This window comes from Macaca fascicularis, chromosome 7, assembly GCF_037993035.2.
Source record: "Macaca fascicularis isolate 582-1 chromosome 7, T2T-MFA8v1.1".
NCBI lineage: Eukaryota > Metazoa > Chordata > Mammalia > Primates > Cercopithecidae > Macaca > Macaca fascicularis.
Genome location: NC_088381.1, coordinates 50,295,068 through 50,311,522, shown reverse-complemented (window position 1 = coordinate 50,311,522; position 16,455 = coordinate 50,295,068).

Genomic DNA, 16,455 nt, shown 5'->3' with positions numbered 1-16,455 from the left:
CATCAGAGATGCTCCTACGCTTCCTGCTGTGGGTTCTCAGAGCCAAGCTCTGGGTTTGCACTCCTCTTCTTCCCTCAAGCTCCCTTTTCCAGGAAGCCTGCTGCTAGAGTCTGAATGTTTGTCCTTCAAAATGCATGAGATGAAACCAAATCCCCAGTGTGATAGTATTAGGGTGAGCCTTTGGGAGGTGATTAGGTCATGAGGGCAGAGGGTGGGTGATCCGCCCACCTTGGTCCAAAGTGCTGGGATTACAGGCTTGAGTCACTGTGCCCAGCCCACACTGTAGGTACCTTTTGATGTATTGATTGTGCTTCCCAGCCTGAGAGCTGAAGTTTTCTCCCCATTCCTCTCATTAACTCCCGTTTCTCCCTCTTCCTCTGCCTCCCTGCTCCTCCCACTCTTCTCTCTTCTCTCCCTCCTCCTCTTTCCCCTTCTCTTCCTCCCACCCACCACCACTTCTCCTTCCTCCCAAGTCAACTCCCCTGGTGGCTAAAGGAAACACCAGATCAGTGGCCGCCTCCAAGGCACACTAGAGCCCCCCATCATTTTCATCAGCATTCCAGTTGATAATTCTCAAATCCGGGCCCCATTCCAACTTCCAACCAGACTGCTGCCTTCTGCCCGGGAGTCTGGGGAGGGGGCACTGGAAACCCATTGTATTCAGAGAGAGGGAAGAACTTAGCTTGGAGAAATGAAGACTGGGGAGGTTACAATGACTCTTCATATTTTGTCCTGTGTAGGCCAGAAGGACAGAGTCAGGACTGGTGCTGGAATGAATTTGAAGAAGAGTAGTGAACAACCACTTGTTTTTGTTTGCCCAGGCTTCTAGAAACAGCATTCCTTTCTTTGGGGAACCTACCCTTCCACACTCCATATGGTTTCAACATGGCTACCACTTAGTGATATGGTCTCCTAGCCTCAGGTCATGGGACAACACCTGGCCAGTCATAAGCGCCCATGGCCCTGTCTGTGGTGATTGGCTTAGAGATGAGCATGGGACCCAAGCCTGGCCTCTCTCAATCCTCCCTGAGAATGTACGTGTGATCACTGGGAGAAAGATTCTCTATCTTCTGGTTCCCCAAGCTGGGATGAGATATGCTGGGAATTGTTGGTGACTTCGTGCCAATCACACAGAGAAACAGAGCCAAGAGTTGCAGGGAGAGAGAAGAAAAGTCCTGACAACATTGTTTAGGTCTCTAGAGCCCTTGAGGTCACTTCTGTTGCTACCCTTCCCAATTTCTTGGGCCAATACATTCCCTATTTTGGTGAGCCAGTGAGTTGAATTTCTGTCACTTCAACTCAGAGTTCCCGACTGACGTAAGAAGTTTCTCACAGTGGGAGCTGTCCAAATGGGGCTGGGCCACCTTGGGAGGTGGCAGCTCCCAGAAAGAGCTGGGCAACCTCCGGCCAGGGACACTGGAGAGAAAATTTCTGGGTCCAATTATGCCAGATAACAGCTAATATTTATTGAGTGCCTGGCATTTTATAGATATTACCTCAATCCTCAAAACACCCCTGTGGGGAGGCATTCACCCCATTTTATAGATGAGGAAACAGAATCTCTGGGAGGTTCATTAACTTGTCAAGGTGGCACAGATCCAGGGTGAAGTGCAAGTCTTTTTGACTCCAGAACTCCTGCTCCTTAAGTCCAAAGATTCAGAGGCTCTTTGCCCACACCCTTCCTCAAACCCTAGATGCCCCTGGAGGGGCAAATGCAGTCCTGGTTTCTGCCGTCAGCTCAGCAACTCCTAAATAGGGCAGTCGATAGAGGAACGGTGCTGTGTCCAGGTGAGCAGAGAAGCACATGGCCCCAGTTGGCTCTGGGGACAGGCTGTCTGCAGAAGTGGAAGAAACCCAGAGGAGGAGAGGGGAGCCTCTCGGGAGGGGGCAGGTGAGCAGGAGGTGTGTCTTCCTCCAAAGACCTGGATGAGGGGTTCTGTACCTTTTATGTGTCATGAACACCTTTGGGAATCTGATGGAATCTGTGAGCCCTCTAGAAAAAAGGACATGTGCAAATATGCAATGTATTGCACACAAGTCCGGGGGCTCCAGAGACCTCCTGGAGCCATGCATGGAACCCCAGCAGCCCAGTGAAGAACTCATTCTCAAGAAGCATGAAAAGTGCCCAGGGGCTGCCCCAGGCCAATCAGGAGTAGCAATGAAATCTCAGAGAAGTCAGACCTACCTTAGCTGATGATTTTAACCAGCACATCCAGTGGGGAAGGAGATGGGGTTTCTTTGCCCCCTTTCTCAGGACTTTGCCCCCCAGCACCATACTGACTCACAGCTCTCCTGTTCCATTTCCTGCAGGGTTTCTGACTGATACATAGGCTCCTGTCTACGTTAGCCCAACTATTATGACTAGGATGACGGAGAGAAGGAGGAGGATCATGGTTGTTTCTCTCTCTCTCTCTACCTCTGACTCTGCCTCCGCACTTCTCTGGAAAGATTGAGTTTCAGGAGTCATCCAATGAAGAAGGATGAAAGAAATGACTCAGGGTGGGCTGATGAGGCAAGAGGGGTGAGTTGCCTGTGAAGCTGTCCTATCGACAGATGGGAGGAGGGAGGTGGAAAGGAGACCAGAAAGATGAGGGGTCTTCCAGAGAGGCTCTGGCCTCCAAATAAGACTGAGATTCATGGTTGAAGAACAAAATGCAGCAGGGCTGGGAAGGGCCTGCTGAGGGGGCCCTGCAGGTCAGGCCTCTGCCTTTGAGTCCATACCATCCCACCACATCCCCGTGACGAGCTCTTCCTTCCCAGGGCCTCCCTCTGGAGCCTGACCCCCTTCTGAGGCTCTCTCTATCTGAGCAGCCTGTCCTGCATATTTGTCACCTTGGCCTCTGAGGTGTGACTCTTATCTGCAGTGCCTGGGCCTCTGGAGCCAGGCACACCCAGGCAAGTAGGAGACAGATCAGCCAGGAATGCGGGGGTTGGGGGAGGCAGGGTGAGGGAATGCCCCTGGAAAGGCCCCCATGTGGAATGTCTGCTCTCCATCTCAAGCTTCTCCCACCTGACCCTTCACCCCAGGTCTGGGCTGGGCATTCCTTTTTTGGGCTCTCAAAGCTGCGTGTACTTTCCTTATTGAAATTGTCAGATTAATCGCCCATCTCCTTTCCTGTCAAGTCAATATCTGGTCCACCATTCTACCACCAGTATCTAGCAACTTGCTTGGCATATAATAGGTACACTGCATCCAGTAGATGCCCAATCAATATTTGTTTATGAGGGAAACTGATCACACACACCCTGCACCTGGGGAAAAGGCCCCCAGCTGCATTGCGGAAGTAGCATGAGGCGCAAGACCCCTGCAGGACTGAGAGGCAGGAGGCCTGCAGTTTGCTTAAATTCCACCAGCTGTGGCTTTGGACACTCCCTTCTCCTTCCAGGCCTATTTTCTTATCTGAAACTTGGACTTGGTTGGACTTGATACTCTGTGGTTCTTAGTCCCAGTATAAGACTTTTTATTTTTATTTTATTTTAAAATTTTTAATATATCTATTTTTTGAGATGGAGTCTTGCTCTGTCTCCCAGGCTAGAGTGCAGTGGCACAATCCTGGCTCACTGCAATCTCTGCCTCCCAGGTTCAAGCAATTCCCCTGCCTCAGCCTCCCAAGTAGCTAGGATTACAGGCATGTGCCACCACGCCCAACTAATTTTTGTATTTTTAGTAGAGACAGAGTTTCACCATGTTAGCCAGGTTGGTCTTGAACTCCTGACCTCAGGTGATCTGCCCACCTCAGCCTCCCAAAATGCTGGGATTACAGGCATGAGCCACCACGCCCGGCCCCAATGTATGACTTTTTAAAGTATCATGATTAATACATAAAAATTTTGACTCACAGTCAACAAACCTTGGCAACTTAGCCTTTCTTTTACTCATAACCAGGCACCATGGGTATTTTTATTTATATGTCCCTGGTCTGAAAAGGGTCTGTCTCCTCATCCAGTCATGTGCGCACAAAATCAATTAATTACTTCGCTCACTCACTTGTTCATTCAACAAATATTTATGGAATGCCTGTCATGAGTCAGAGATAAACCGCGTTTCCTTTACCATCATTGTGGGAATCTTCAAGAGAGTGGTAGGTAGCAGGGATGGCGTCTCACACAGAGAATCTTCACGTAGGCATGGGGGGTGGGCCAGGGGAGGCCCCTCCCTCCTCACCTGCTCTACTTCACCCCTCCTGCTGTTTGGCAAAGGCCTTGCTCCTGGAAGAGAGATAGCCCTGTGCGCTTAGCAGAGAGGTCCGGCTGGCTAACAGGCTTCCCATGGGCAGGTGGTAACATCTGATTCAGGGATCTGGAAAGAGCGGAAAGGGGCTGGTGCTCAGCCCCTTCCGCATCCTCCAGTGGAGACCTGTTCACATGCCCCAGCAATTCCCTTGCACACACCCACCAAATATAGGTGGGAAGTATCATGGGCCCCTCTCAGTGACACTCAGGATGGGCCACTAGCCCCGGCCAGGACAAGTGAGCTGACCGTGCCACCTGGGTGGATGCTGTCTAGGACTCATCAAGGACTTGGCTAGAGCTGTAAGGCCTTCCCTCTAGATGTCGGGTTGTGATCTGACTTGTGCCTTTCCCCCCCACTGGCAGGCAGTGTCCTTGCCCCTCTTTCCACCGGGGGTTGGAACAGCCACAGCTTTGTGCAGCATGGTGAACATGACAGGCACATAACTGGAACCACAGCTGTAGCCACCGCAGTGCATTCCTTCTGAGAACCCCTGCTTGTTTCAGCCTTCCTAACCCCTCGTGAAAGAAAATAGATTTCGAGACCCCGAACTCTCTATGCCAAAGGGAAAGTTAAGCTGGGGAACTGAGTCATACAAAAACTGCTTTCCTTTTGTTCCCAAACAGGCAGCTGTGATTTCACAACCCCGTCAGAGCCTCATTTCCTCTGCTCCCTCCTTTCAAATGTTTACTCTCTCTATGTCAAATGCAGATTTACAAAGCGCAGGATAAAGCATCATTGACTTTTTCTTCTGCTCCCTTTCACATATAAAATGTAGATTTACTGAGGTGAATCAGAGCCTCACAAGAACGTAATCATCTGCCTCAAGGCCTACCCTCAATCCCTCTTTTTTCCCTCCTGTTTGCTCTTTCCCCTTTAAATATGAAAGTTCCAAAAAACTCCCTTTGGGAAAAGCATGGGTCACAGATGCTCCTGTGGCTTGAATTTCCCTACCCTCCCTCCCACCTCCCACCTGCAACCCCCACGGCCTGTCCTTAACCTTGGCTAAACAAACTTCTACTTGATGGAAACCTACCTCAGTCACGTTTGGTTTATACCTTCATCTCTCCCATTTGGCCTTGGGTACAGATGGGCTCAGGAGAGTTGCGTGCAGAGTCAAGAAATGGGGGAAAGTGTAACCAGTGCCATCTGGTTTGAAGTCGCCAGCTCAAGGGTGGTCTACAGAGCCCCAGGTGGGGAATGTAGGGCAGCTCCCCCTGGAAGTGTCCAATGGGCTAGATGCATTTTGCTAAATTTGGCCAAGTTGTTTTTCCCTTCGGTTTACACAGTCATGAGCTATACCTGCTGAGTGCAGCTGGGGAGAGTAACCCGGGCTCAGGCACTGGCTTCTCAACAGATTCCCCCTCCTGGCTCAGCTGGGGTCCTGTTACCACTTGGCAATCCTTTTAAAAAATAACTTTGTTATTTAACTTACTAAAAAGCCATATAAGCACCTTGTAGAAAATTTAGAAAATAAAGGTAAGTAAAAAGAAAAATCACTCATAATTCTCACAATTCCACCACCCAGAAAAAACCACTGCTAACTTGCATATATTCTTACAGTCTTACATCTGTCTCTATATACATATATTACATATTCTTTTCAAAAATCAGATTATTGTGTTCATACTAGTTATTCTATGAATATTCCTGAATTTTTTTTTCATGTAATCAAACATTATTTTCCAACATATTTGAATGGCTGCATACCATTCTATTATACTGAAATTGGGTTATAAATTAGACTAATATTTCATATTAACCATTTGAGCCTGTCTGAAGTAACAAGAAATCCAGTGTCTCTCTCGGGGCCTTCCTCCATCCTGAATTGGAGGACTTCCTGAATCCGAAGGGCTGGTTCGTCCATCCAAAGCCAGGTGAGGAGAGCGCTGGAGCCTCCGACTCACTGTGACTTCTGCTGCTACCCCAAGGTGTCACAGTAGAACCTGACCCTACGCAGTCTGAGCATCCTTGCCCACCGAGACAGTGATGCTCTCACTGGTCCAGATTTCTACAGGGATTGTGGTCCTTCTTCAGTGGAGGAAGACCCCAATGTGCCGAAGTGCCTAGGATGGGAGAGGCTTCCAGCCCAGACACGCCAGCCAGAACCTTACCAGCTTAGAGCCTGGGCCTGGCACTGAGCTTAGACCCTGGCCAGGTCCCCACCACCAATCGCTCTCTTTCAGATCCATCTCAATCCATTAGAAGGAATCAAGCCGTGTTAATTACTGAATGAAAGGGGTTAAAGGCTTCTACTCCTTTCCTCTGGGGGCTCTTTGCTCCAAAGAGATTGCCCACCTCCTTCTCAGCAGCCATTCCTGAGAAACTATTAGTTCTCTCAAATTCCCTTTGCTGCACCTCAACTTTCCTCTGTTTGCCATGCATTCTTTTATTTCCTCTCTTATCAGGAACTGTCCTCCTCTTCCAGGCTAACCCCATGTCCTCTATACACTGCTGATCTTGCCCCTGCCCTCCTGTATCTTCTCTCTTTGTTAACTATGCCTTCTATATCTCGCATCTTCTATCTCTCCCTCTTTACTAAGTCGTTACCCTTCCCCAGACGGACAAATCTCTCAAGCCTAGAAAACAGACAAGCAAATAAACCCGCTCCTTTCAACCTTGATTCCCCTCCATCTACCACTCAACTCTCTCCTTATCCTTTGGGCCAAACTTCTACAAAGCACAGTGTACCATCAGCCCACATAACCTAGGCACCTTGCCCATCCCTCCGATGAGACCGTGTTCTCAGAGGTCACCACTAACTGGGGTTACCATGTGTCTCAGTTTTCCACGAAGAATCCTGCTTTACCCTTGTTGTCCCAGAGTCTTCTCCAGCGGTCCCAGTTTAAACACTAAATGTTATAACCACTTCATCCCTAATCAGCCACGACCAACACGACCCACAGCTCCATTGCAGTCATTCTCCGCAACCGCACTGCAACACAGCATTCTATCGACTATGCTGGTCTTGAACTTTCCTCCTCCTCCAGCTTATTTGACACCTGTCTGCTGGTGTCTCACCTCTCCCCTCTGTGTGCTTTCTCTTATCCACATTCACAGCATTCACTTTCCCCACATATGCCAATGGTTTTCCACCTTCACTTCCTCTTGTTTAGCATTTAATCTCCTTCTGAATTTCGCCCACACCCACAGCTTCACTCATCATCCCTGCCTTCACCCTCAATTCAGGGCAAATCTAAAGACTCTGGGAATCACGCTGGCCAGGATGGTCTTGATCTCTTGACCTCGTGACCCACCTGCCTCAGCCTCCCAAAGTGCTGAGATTACAGGCATGAGCCACCTTACCCAGCCTATGATCTTTTAAAATATGATCAAATTATTTTAACTAGATAATCTGGTAAGAAACCCAGGAAAGAATTCTGACTGAGATAATACAGGAGAGAGACTCCTCTTATTATTTAAAGATAATCGTATGTTACAGTAATTTGGGGGGGGGGTGGCAGAGTGGTATAGGAACAAGAATAGAGAAGCAAATCAATGCAACAGAGATAGAATCCAGAAATATATAACCATGTATGTACAGAAATTTAGTATGTGAGGAAAGGAGACATTGCTAATTAATGGGGGAAAGATGGATTATATATGTATATAAACATTTATTTATAGAAAGAAAATTTAAGTGAGTATTTCTTGAGATGGGGAAGAGCTCTTCAAGTGTGATATCTAAGTCAGAGATGGTAAAAGGAAAGGTTAATATATTTTACTATCAAAAGGCATTGTTTGACCGTAAAAATACTTTTTTACAGCTGGGCGCAGTGGTTTACGCCTGTAATTCCAGCACTTTGGGAGGCCGAGGCGGGCAGATCACGAGGTTAGGAGATTGAGACCATCCTGGCTAACACGGTGAAAGCCCATCTCTACTAAAAATACAAAAAATTAGCCGGGTGTGGTGGCGGGCACCTGCAGTCCCAGCTACTCGGGAGGCTGAGGCAGGAGAATGGTGTGAACCCAGGAGGCGGAGCTTGCAGTGAGCCGAGATGGCGCCACTGCACTCCAGCCTGAGCGACAGAGCAAGACTCTGTCGCACTCCAGCCTGGGCGACAGGGCGAGACTCCGTCTCAAAAATAAATACATACATACATAAATAAATAAATAAATAATACTTTTTTACTTTTAATTTTATACTTTATTATAAAAAAGAAAACTTCTGCATGGCAAACACTGCATAACAAAAGTTAAAAGAAATAAGAAACTAGGGGAAATGGGTATTTGTAGCAATATGTGATAGAGAAGGGAATACTCTCCCCAGTATAGAAAGTGCTCCTTCAACTCAATAAGATAAAGATGGAGACTGAATGAAAACAGGGAAAGGGGATGAAAGCATTTGGACATCGTTGTTCGCTTAATCAGCCACCTATGCGAAAAGGCAGTAGGGGAGTAGCCAGCTAGAGGAGCAACATCACACAAATGTTATCAGACCCTCCCAGTCTGTGGCTATAAATAAAGCTCCATTAACATCCATAACTCAAAGTTCCTGCTGTTTCTCTTCTTGCGCTTACAGGACCTCTGCCCTCTTCCTCCTCTGCCACAAGTATTTCTGGGAGTTCCAAAAAAGGGAGCACACATATGCTCAAGCATCGCTCTGTCAGCCACGATCCCCATATGGCTTCTCTAGAATCCTTCCTCTCTGCCCCAGCTCAACGCCTACTGTCAGCAAAGCCACTAGAAGTAGCCTGAGCATGTCACTCTGACAGTGACCCATGGGTGACTAGTGCTCTGAGGAGGTGTCACCTTCCAGTGTTTCCAAAGCCACCATTCACTGGAACCAGAGGGTGGCAGGCCCCAAGGAGAGGTGAGGAGGACTGTCTTTCTTCTCTACCACTCAGCGTCCAGCTACACTGCTTACCCACAGCTTAACCTGACTCAAGAGGAAGTGAGAAGTGACACCAGAGAGGGAGGGTGGAAGGGGACTGTATTAGTTTCCTATTGCTGCTGTAACAAAGTGCCACAAACTTGGTGGCATAAAAGAACACACATTTATTATCTTATAGTTCTGGAGGTCAGAAGCCTGAAATCAGTTTCACTGGGCCAAAATCAAGGTGTTGGCAGGGCCACGCTCCCTCCAGAGGCTCCAGCACAGAACCGTTTCCTTGCATCTTCCCACTTCTAGATGTGTTCCTTTGCATTCCTTGGCTCATGGCCCCTTCCTCCATCTTCAGAGTCCTCAGTGTAGCATCATGCTTTCATGGGCACTTTGTCTTCTTGTTCTAGGTCAAACCTCCCTCTGTCTCCCTCTTATAAGGACACCAGTGATTGCATTTAGGGCCTACCCAGATAATCCAGGATAATCTTCCCATCTCAGGTCCTTAATCACCTTGGCAAACTTTTATATATTTTTTTGTCAGGCAAAGTAACATTCATAGGTTCCAGGAATAAGGACCTGGTTATCTTTGGGGCCCATCATGCTGCCTACCACAGGGGCAGATCAGTGCCTTGTGATCACCCCCCAGACAGCTTATCTCCAGTCTTCCCAGCTCCCAGCTACCTTCCCCAGTTCAGGAAAGCAGCCTCCATGTATATTCATAGGGGCAAATAAATGCTGGTATTGGGGAGGGATGTTGTCTATATCAGAAGTGTCAGGGCTCCAGCCTGGCCACCAAGTGCCCTGTGTTGGGGGTCGACCATCAGCCCTGGGTGTACAGAGAAAGTTGGTGACAGTTCAGCATTTCAGAGCCAAACAGCCCCATAAGCTGATCACTGCTGAACTCAGCAGGACTTGGAACCAGCACCACCTGGCTGGACCTCCCAGTGGCTCCTCTCCTAGGGTCCCCAGGCAACTTCGTCTGTCTCCCCAATGAGTGCTACAGCAGGATCCTCATGTTTATCACCATCACTGTCCCATCACCAACATGCTGGGCTCAACTCAAGGCCAGAAAGAGATGAACGCTGGACATAGGTTCAAGCTGATAACCAAGAGTCAGTGTGGGAGCTTGCCAGGGCCCCAAACAGAGGGCCTTGAAACAACCTGGGTGGAGGTGGGTCTGAGATGGGCATGAATAATTAACCTTGCACGAAATAGGAGCAGGGAATATTTGTTGGATGACACCAGCCTCCAAAGATCGCCTTGAAAATGTGATGGGCAGTGGTTTAAAGTTACCATCATAACCTCCAACAACTAACATCTGATCGCTTCCACAGCCATGAATGACATCGCCATCATTACCACCAGCAGAAAGCCCATGGACATGCATGAGTACACAATGCAACAGTCAGGAGGGCACTGGTTAGAGGGAGGGCTGAGGGAGCAACAGCAGCCAGACCATCGAGCAGCTTATTTGCCAGTAGAGTTTGGATTTTATCCTAAGGCCAGTGATATTTATTAGGAGTTTTAAGCAGATGTGTCTAGATTTACATTTGAAAAACCACTCTGGCAGCATTATGGATAATGGGTTATAGTAGAGCAAGGCTGGAGGCAGGGAGACCAGTTAGGAGGCTGTTGCCACAGCCTAGGCAAGATATCTTCTGAAGTTGTGTCAGTGCATATGGTAAGAAGTGGACATATTTGAGAGATATTTATGAAGGAGAAATAAGACTTTTGAATTGATGGGATGTTGGGGCAGAGGAAGGAGTCAGGAATAATGCCAGTGTTTCTGGCTTCAGCCACGGGATGATGGTGGTCTCATTCATTGAGCAGGAAGAGCAGGGGTCTTTGGAGAAGAGTGTGAATGTTTAGACATTTGCAGTGTGTGCTGCTTGTAAGACATCCAAGAAGCCAAATAAGCAGGTCTGGAGCCCACAGGAGAGGTCTGGGCTGAGGGCATGAATGGTAACTGAAGCCAAGGACCTGGTGTTCAGGGAGAGAGATCCTGTGGGGGGAAAAAAAGAAGAGCATACAATAGAATCCAGGGATATCACCCACATGTGAGGAGCCAGTAGAGGAGGATGGGACACAAAGGATCCCGAGGACCGGCCAGAGACGTAGAAAGAAAATCAGAAGTGTGTGTGTCCCTGAAGTAAGGCAAGGGGGTGTTTCAAGAAGGGAGAGGTGGTCAGCAGCATGGCATGGTGCTCCAAGGACAATAAGGAAAGGAATAAAATGTGGACTTCATACTCAGGAGGACATTTGTGGTCTTGCTGAAGACACCATGGGTAGCGAAGCCTGACTGCATGGGCTGATGAATGAGTGGGAGTTGAGAAAGGAAGGCAAAGGAAGCTCACCCTCCTGAGAGGTTTAGATGTGATGGGAAGGAGAGAAAGGGACAGTGAAGTTCAAGGAGGACACTTTTTTTTTTTTTGGATAGTAAAGATTTGATCAGGAGGCTGAGATCTGGGGAGAAGTGTTAATTGGTTGCTATTGTTTGAATGTGTCCCCCTAAAGTTTGTGTGTTGGAAACTTAATTGCCATTGTATTAAGAGGTGGGACCTTTAAGAGGTGATTAGGTCATAGGAGCTACTCCCTCGCGAATGGATTAATGCCATTATTGCCGGAATGGGCTCCTGATATGTCTGGTCCCCTTCCTCTCTATTTCACATGCTTGCCTTTGCCCTCTATCCCTCCATCACAGGATGACCCTTACCAGATGCTAGTGCCATGCTCTTGGACTTCCCAGCCTCCAGAACCATGAGCCAACTAAATTTCTTTTCTTTATAAATTACCCAGTCAGTGGTATTCTGTCATAGCAACACTGTGCAGACTCAGACACTGATGGAACAGAATGAAGACATGGCAGATAAGGAAAACAGTCAGATTGCCAGGCACAGAGGCACATCAGAGACAATGAACAAATCTGTGCAGCTATGTGATTTTCTCTGGCTGCCTCTCAGGCCTGCTGTAGCTGGTGTGCCTGCAGAGAAGGTCAGAGCTAGAGTTTCTAGGTTGACAGACAAAAAGAACCATGAGGCAAGGAAATTGAGGACACTGGCAAGATAAGGTTGTGGTGGTAGATATTGGGATCTAAACTGGGAAGGGAAGGGACTGAAGGCAGAAGGGGTGGATGCACAGAACTTGCTATTGTCAGAGGTAAACAAACCGAGACACTAGTTAAAATGGTAAGGACAGATTTTATTCAATGATAACTATTGCAAAAGGGAAAAGGGTTCTGCATGAACTGAACTCAACTTCTTCAAAACAAAGGGGAAGAGACTTTTTTTAAAGTGGGGTGGGCCAGGCAACAGGCACTGAAGGGCAAAAACAGGGGTTTGCTCTATATGACCAGGCAAGCTAGATTTGGTGACTGGCACTTATCAAAGTTAAGTGCCTTCCCACAGAGCCTGGGAGACAGGGGCCCTCGACTGGAACAAACAATAAATTCTTTGGCCACCTTGAGCTTTCCCAGGCAGGGACTTTAAGGGGCTGGAATCATCATCTAGTGATGCTGCTTTGAGCTGTTAGAAACTATGCTAGTGTTTATTTAAGTCTCTGGGTGCAAGGGTTCAGATGGAGTCATTATGTGCTGAGAGTTCTTTTCCAGCTCTCACTGCCCTTGATGAGCAGGTGTAAAGGGAGGGCCCAGAGAGCAGGTGGAAGGAGCAGAGGCTGAGATCAGCCTGAATTTTAGATTGTAGAGGTAGAGAATCTCTAGATTGAGGCCATGGGAGTGGGTGGCTGGAGGTGAGATGAAGGCCACTGAAATCAGAAGCTAAGGCGGAGGTTCACACGGAGCCCCCTCCGTGAAGGCAGAAATTCAGTGGGAAAGATGCCTGGGTGACAGCCATGAGGGGACCAGCTGTGGGAGCCTCAGAGGAGCAGGTGGGTGAAGAGGGATTTTTGTTTGTTTGTTTGTTTTTGAGACTGAGTCTCACTCTGTCCCCCAGGCTGGAATGCAGTGGCTGGAGTGCAGTGGCTCATTGCAACCTCCGCCTCCCAGGTTCAAGCGATTTTCCTGCCTCAGCCTCCTGAGTAGCTGGGACTACAGGTGCCCACCACTATGCCCAGCTAATTTCTGTATTTTTAGTAGAGACAAGGTTTCACCATGTTGGCCAGGCTGGTCTTGAACTCCTGACCTCGGGTGATCTGCCTGCCTTGGCTTCCCAAAGTGCTGGAATTACAGGCATGAGACACTCCCTGGCTGGGTGAGGAGTTCTATGGGAAGGTAGAAGAGTGATGGTCTGGGAGGAGCCATAGGGAGTCCCACCTTACTTCCTGACCAAGGAGCATCTGGGAGAATGAGGATCCATCCTTCAAGGACAGCAGGGGATGGGGGTCTTCTCTGCACAGCTCAAAGTGAGATCCTGACCACAAGGTACAAAAACCACCACAGTCCTTGAAATCATTACAGTTATTCTGTGCTCTCTTAGGGCAGAAAATCATATTCTGCTTATCCCCAACTTAGTGCCTCCGGCAGGGGCAGAGAGAAAATACAATTCCAGAAATGCCAGAAGTGCCCATGGACTGAAGGAACGCTTCCCTGTAGGTCCCAGCCAATTCAAGTGTGAAGACCCCTTTTTCAGTGAAAACATTTTTGACTTTGAACTTCAAATGTATCTGACACAATAGCAGTTGTGATTAAGAGAGTTGCTCATGGTGAGTGAGGACAGGAGCCCAGACTGGGTCAGACAGAAGCATGTTCAAACCCTGGCTCTTCCTCTAGCCTTGGGAACTTGGGCAACTCGGTCAGCCTCTTTAAGCCTCAGTTTAATCATCTGTAAAATGGGGAAAATACCACTTACCTGACAGAGCTCTAGCGAGCATTACATGAGCTAATCCATGCTAAGCATTTGGTGTGGTAGCTTGCACAGAGCAAGTGCTCCATAAATGTTAGTTACCATCATGACTATGAATTCTCTTAAGTTTAAAAAAAATGTGTGTTTCTTTCTTCACAAGAGCACTGCACACATGGGGGAGATGGTTGTTCATACGTGTGGGAGGCGCATTATGGATTCAATCAGTCGGCTGTGCCTGGGGAGACTCTGGAGATTCAGAGACCCCTGAGAGTAACTTGGGTCCCTAGTTAGTCCATGTTTGCACTTACCACACTCTAATCTGATCTGTCCCCAGGGTAAGCACTATCAAGGAAACTGAGGCCCACAGAGGGCCAGGAACCTACCCGCGGACACACAGACACCCGTGGTGGAGCTGGGTGGGCGCCAGCCTCACTCACCTCCCTCTCGCTGTCTTCCTGTGGCAGCTTCAGCCTGCTGGCGTCCCCACAAATGCCTGGGCCTGGCTGGGCCTCTGTGTTTGCTGTGTTGCTGCTGTCACCGCCAACTGCTCTGTCGACCGTGGGAGTGTGGGCCCGGGCTCCAGGAACTGTTGTCCCAACTCTGATTGTGGTTCCAGATTTAGTCACATTTCTGTCCCAGTCCCCATCGCAGTGCCTGTCCCTGTCCCTGTCAGAGTTTCTGTCCCAGCCTCTATCACAGCCTCTGTCACAGCTCCTGTCACAATTCCTGTTACAATCCCTGTCAGAGTTTCTGTCCCAGCCCTTGTCCCAGCCTCTATCACAGCCTCTATCACAGCCTCTGTCCCAGCCTCTATCACAGCCTCTGTCACAGCCTCTGTCACACCCTCTACCATAGTCTCTATCACAGCCTCTATCACAGCCTCCGTCCCAGCCTCTATCACAGCCTCCATCACAGCCTCTATCACAGCCTCCGTCACAGCCTCTATCACAGCCTCTGTCACAGCATCCGTCATAGTCTCTGGCACAGCCTCTGTCACAGCCTCTATCACAGCCTCCGTCACAGGCTCTGTCACAGCCTCCATCACAGCCTCTATCACAGCCTCTGTCACAGTATCCGTCACAGCCTCTATCACAGCCTCTGTCACAGCATCCGTCACAGCCTCCATCACAGCCTCTATCACAGCCTCCGTCACAGCCTCTATCACAGCCTTTGTCACAGCATCCGTCATAGTCTCTGGCACAGCCTCTGTCACAGCCTCTGTCACAGCCTCTATCACAGCCTCTGTCACAGCTCCTGTCACAATTCCTGTTACAGTCCCTGTCAGAGTTTCTCTCACAGCCCTTGTCACAGCCTCTGTCACAGCCTCCATCCCAGCCTCTGTCACAGCCTCTATCACAGCCTCTATCACAGCCTCTGTCACAGCCTCTATCACAGCCTCTGTCACGGCCTCTATCACAGCCTCTGTCACACCCTCTATCATAGTCTCTATCACAGCTTCTATCACAACCTCTGTCCCAGCCTCTATCACAGCCTCTGTCACACCCTCTATCATAGTCTCTATCACAGCTTCTATCACAACCTCTGTCCCAGCCTCTATCACAGGCTCTGTCACAGCCTCTGTCATAGTCTCTATCACAGCCTCGATCACAGCTTCTGTCACAGCCTCTATCACAGCCTCCGTCATAGTCTCTGTCACAGCCTCTATCACAGCCTCTGTCCCAGGCTCTATCACAGCCTCTGTCACAGCCCCTGTCACAATTCCTGTTACAGTCCCAGTCAGAGTTTCTGTCACAGCCCTTGTCATGGCCTCTGTCACAGCCTCTATCACAGCCTCTATCATAGTCTCTGCCACAGCCTCTATCACAGCCTCTATCATAGTCTCTGTCACAGCCTCTGTCACAGCTCCTATCAGTCTCTATCACAGCCTCTGTCACAGCCTCTGTCACAGCCCATGTCACAGCCTCCATCACAGTCTCTGTCACAGCCTCTGTCACATCTGTCACAGCCTCTGTCACAGCCTCTGTCAGAGCCCATGTCACAGCCTCTATCACAGCCTCCATCACAGTCTCTGTCACAGCCTCTACCACAGCATCTCTCACAGCCTCTATCACAGCCCATGTCACAGCATCCGTCACAGCCTCTGTCACAGCCCTTGTCACAGCACTTGTCACAGCCTCTGTCACAGCCTCTGTCACAGCCCTTGTCACAGCCTCTATCACAGCCCATGTCACAGCATCCGTCACAGCCTCCGTCACTGTCTCCGTCACAGCCTCCATCACAGCCTCCGTCACAGCCTCTGTCACAGCCTCTATCCCAGCCTCTGTCACAGCACTTGTCACAGCCTCTGTCACAGCCCTTGTCACAGCCTCTGTCATAGCACTTGTCACAGCCTCTGTCACAGCCCTTGTCACAGCCTCTATCACAGCCCATGTCACAGCATCCGTCACAGCCTTTGTCACTGTCTCTGTCACAGCCTCCATCACAGCCTCCGTCACAGCCTCTGTCACAGCCTCTATCCCAGCCTCTGTCACAGCACTTGTCACAGCCTGTCACAGTACTTGTCACAGCCTCTATCACAGCCTCTGTCACAGCCCTTGTCACAGCCTCTGTCACAGCCTCTATCACAGCCTCTGTCACAG